The sequence below is a fragment of the Schistocerca cancellata genome, chromosome 3 (genome assembly GCF_023864275.1).
Source record: "Schistocerca cancellata isolate TAMUIC-IGC-003103 chromosome 3, iqSchCanc2.1, whole genome shotgun sequence".
In the NCBI taxonomy this organism is placed as follows: Eukaryota; Metazoa; Arthropoda; class Insecta; order Orthoptera; family Acrididae; genus Schistocerca; species Schistocerca cancellata.
In genome coordinates, this window is record NC_064628.1 from 76,541,073 (window position 1) to 76,545,915 (window position 4,843).

The window sequence follows — 4,843 nt, forward strand, 5'->3', positions numbered from 1 at the left end:
TTTGGATCAGATTTAGCCCGCAATCTTGATCGCCGTACCACCAAAGTCTCCTACGTTTATGGAAATGTCGTCCTATGATCAATTTTACTCTTATCTTTCACTTTGTTTCACTATACTTGAATGACTCACGTGTGCACGTTGTCATTGGTCAGTACCTTATTCTTTTGCGATGCAACCATTACTTAGCTCCACAGAAAGTACGACTAAATACGTCATTTGCAAGTAAACATCTAGCACTCCATTGGCACATCGCTTTGCAATATCGTTAAGGTGAGAGCTTCTCATTTTCACCCTCAGCTCTTCACACGTGCAGCAACAGTCTAATTGAAGGCGTCCGAAATGTTAATAGATACGTTTTCTTGAAAAATGTTGCATAATGTTACCTTCACCTGGGGATGTTACCCCTTCAACCATTTATACAGGAATAGAATGTTATGTCTGGCACCTATATACACTACTGGCCATTAAAATTGCTACACAACGAAGATGACGTGCTACAGATGCGAAATTTAACCGACAGGAAGAAGATGCTGTGATATGCAAATGATTAGCTTTTCAGAGCATTCACACAAGGTTTGCGCCGGTGGCGACATCTGCAACGTGTGCTGACATGAGGAAAGTTTCCAACCGATGTCTCATACACAAACAGCAGTTGACCGGCGTTGCCTGGTGAAGCGTTGTTGTGATGCCTCATGCAAGGAGGAGAAATGTGTACCATCACGTTTCCGACTTATATAAAGGTCGGATTGTAGCCTATCGCGATTGCGGTTTATCGTATCGCGACATTGCTGCTCGCGTTGGTCGAGATCCAATGACTGTTAGCAGAGGATGGAATCGGTAGGTTCAGGAGGATAATATGGAACGCCGTGCAGGATCCCAATTGCCTCGTATCACTAGCAGTAGAGATAACAGGCATCTTATCCGCATGGCTGTAACGGACCGTGCAGCCACGTCTCGATATCTGAGTCAACAGATGGGGACGTTTGCAAGACAACAACCAACTGCACGAACAGTTCGACGACGTTTGCAGCAGCATCGACTATCAGCTCGGTGACCATGGCTGCGGTTAGCCTTGACGCTGCATCACAAACAGGAGCGCCTACGATGGTGTACTCAACGACGAACCTGGGTGCACGAATGGCAAAAGGTCATTTTTTCGGATTAATCGAGGTTCTGTTTACAGCATCATAATGCACGCATACATGTTTGGCGACATCGCGTATTCTTCATCGCCATATTGGCGTATCACCCGGCTTGACGGTATGGGGTGCAATTGGTTACACGTCTCCGCCACCTCTTGTTCGCATTGACAGCACTTTGAACAGTGGACGTTACATATCAGATGTGTTACGACCCGTTGCTCTACCCTTCATTCTAACCCTGCGAAAACCCAACATTTCAGCAAGATAATGCACGACCGCATGTTGCAGGTCCTGTACGGGCCTTTCTGGAAAGAGAAAATTTTCGACTGCTGCCCCGGCCAGCACATTCTCCAGATCTCTCACCAAATGAAAACGTCTGGTCAATGGTGGCCGAGCAACTGGCTCGTTACAATACGCCAGTCACTACTCTTGATGAACTGTGGTATCGTGTTGAAGCTGCTTGGGCAGCTGTACCTGTACACGCCATCCAAGCTCTGTTTGACTCAATGCCCAGACTTATCAAGGCCGTTACTAAGGCTAGAGGTGGTTGTTCTGGGTACTGATTTCTCAGGATCGATGCACCCAAATTTCGTGAAAATGTAATCACATGTCAGTTCTAGTATAGTATATTTGTCCAATGAATACCCGTTTATCATCTGCATTTCTTCTTGGTGTAGCAATTTAATGGCCAATAGTATATTTTGTAATCTTGCACGCAAAGTGACTTCCACTTAGTAGAAAACTTTCAGTGTGTGGTGGATAGTTTCTGTTATTTGTGCTGGAAGGGCTCTCCTGACATGCTAGAAGACTTTCGGTCACTGACTGAAGTCCTTGTAGCACGTAACATCATTTAAGTAATGTCTTTCCTACCACAACCAAGCGTATCACTGCGTGCCTTCTAGCATTAAAAGACGCTGAAGCCCTTCAGAAACATGTCAGTGTGCTTAACTTCTTTTTGAATGTGTCCTATGTAAAGCCCACTTAGCATGTGGCGATTCAGTTGACCTCTTTCACTGATTGAATATTTTCAACTTATAGTACAGCTCTTCGCAGTAGAAAAATCACTCCACAAAAATCTGGCGCACTAAAATTCACTCACCAAAGACTACACTAACATCCGGAGTCTGTCACCCAAGCCGATAGACCTGTGTCAGAAGGCGATACCCTACGAAGAGGTCAGTGTCCGATAGTTTGTCACTGCGACCTACTTACCGGACACTTTATTTCACAAAAAATATCTTATAATTCGTCAATTCAAACATATTTTTTTTCCCAAATTCACATACTCATCTCTCTCAACAACGAGACTGCGTCTCGCAGCTTAACAACAGCAGACAGTTTGGCTGACTGCTGTGTCAGTTGCCTCACGGCCCCTGTCTCTGAACGTGCTGCAGTACTCCATGGTGTAGCAGGAGAAGGGGACTTAGGAAACCAATGATCATTTTCTTCTGCTGGATCGCTTACGGGAATCTGAGCACAAATGACAGTTCTCGCCGCTGCACGTCTCATACCCTCTACTGCGCTTCTGCTCCTCGATCCGTGAATATGTCCAGCATGCAAATTCTTAAGCTGTGTCCATAGAAAACGATTAATCAGCCTATACAATTAAAAAAACAGTTTGTGATATTTCTTTATATTTATTTTTCTGTCGAACGTGAATTCAGATTTTAGCTTGAACGTGTGTCCTTGTAACTGATATAAAACCATCTTAGTTGCCAAAGAAGTTCGATACCTTATATGTACCACAGACTAACATATATGCTCGCGACACTCACTGCTGTGTAAATGGTTAGCTTCTGACGTTTGTAACGATACTAGCGCCGCTAGCGACGAGAAAGCCAGCCTAAGATTAAAGTTTGTTTTTAATTATGTTTGGACTTAATTGAAGAGACAGTTATTATATTTTAGTGTTTCAAGCAACTAACTCCCGAACAAATATTGTCTAACATGTGTATAATTGCAGTTTACTCCGCTGAACGGGAAAGAGTGTAAACACAATAGTTCATGCATGAGAAGCGTGTATTTATGCTGCTGTCTGTTATTATGATCGGCTCTTCTTTTGTTATGTAATAATTTTGTATGGAGTTTCCTGATGCGCATATTCTTACACTTCAATCTACTTTCTAATACAGAAATATTTTTTGTAAATGTAATTAGCTTTTCTTCAGAACATGGCTCTGTCGAAGATTCTTGTTGTTGCGGCTCAGAGGTAGCAACAGTCGCTGAATTACTTTCCTCTGCTTTCTGTTCCTTTTCAAGTTTTGTTGTAACGTATGTGTGATTTTCTCTACACCTACAGGTGGGTAGCTTATTTGGTACGTTACATAATGTAGTTACTGCACCCATATAAGTTTCCTTCGTTCCTCATTGATTTGACTGAAAGTGCAACTTCGCGTTATTTAGTAGACGTACGACGTCCTCTGTAAGAAGTCAGGTATTCTGTTGTTTACTAGCCAGTTTTTTTCTTCTTAGAATAAAAAGACATCCTTACTAAATGTTCGTATCAGTAGATTGAAAGAGAATCATAAACAAACTGTCTTGTAATTAACCGTTTGATACCTCCCAGAGTCGTTAGGGACCGAAAAAACAACAATTAATGTGGTGTCAATTTTTAGTTAGTGCCGATTGTTGTGGCACTACGCACGTTCCCTATTGTAAGACTTAATGTCAGAAAATAGTAGAAACGATACTATTCGCACTGTTCCGCTATCCTACTCAAAAGTACAGATTTCCGCCCGCTTGGAGCACTGCTATCGCAGTGTGTAACAAAGACGGCGGGTGTCGTGACTGTATTTGTTAGCAATAGGTTGCATGTCATCTCGGTTTCCGATCAAAGTTGCTTCTCGTCAATAGATTAGTTACTCGATCGAAATTAATTTCGAAACAGTTCCTGTTGCATGTTCTTTCAGTATCAACTCGATAGAGAAAAGTTGATTAGGGGATAGCGGGTATTCCGACACTAATTAGATTTCTTAGACTTTCCCTGCGATTCGTTGTCATCCCGCCGAATTCTGTGTACTGCCGGAGGTCTGCAACTTCACAACACGATATTCCGACGTTGTAAGTCGGCGTTCCCAGGAAACATCTCATGAAGACTCATATTTACGATGTCTAAATATTGTGTTGGGAAGACGCGGACCTCCGGCAATACACACGATTCTACGAGATGGTAGTAATTAGATTCTTCAATTAGAAGTGCCGTCAGTTGAATCATCCACTTCTTGCTAAGCGGCAAACAAATCACACATAATGTTCCAAGAAATTTGCGTTATTATTGTAAGCTTATTTGTCCGTCGCTAACACAGAAGACCGCAAACCTTTCCTTCCCGTCTGGGCAAGCTCTGCAGTGACTAGAGTACATGCAAAGCAAACTCGGTCAGGGTAAATGCTGCAATGAGGTCAATAATTCGATTGTAATACTGGCATTTTAATTTCATATTCCTCACAACTGACAAAAGTTACAAAAAAAAAAAAAATGAGAATTTTTTTGTCCACCCACACACTCCTGAGAATGGCACATTAACAATTTGCAATTACGCTCCCATATTACCGGCAGCTACGTTGATAAATACTCGATACCTCGCAAGGATATCTTCTAGATCGAGAATATTAGGTAAGTTGTTGGAAGTGGTTAGACGTTGGTGAAAATCTCGCTTCTGAGCACACAAAGAGATCCAACCGCACAACTCTGTACGGAACAC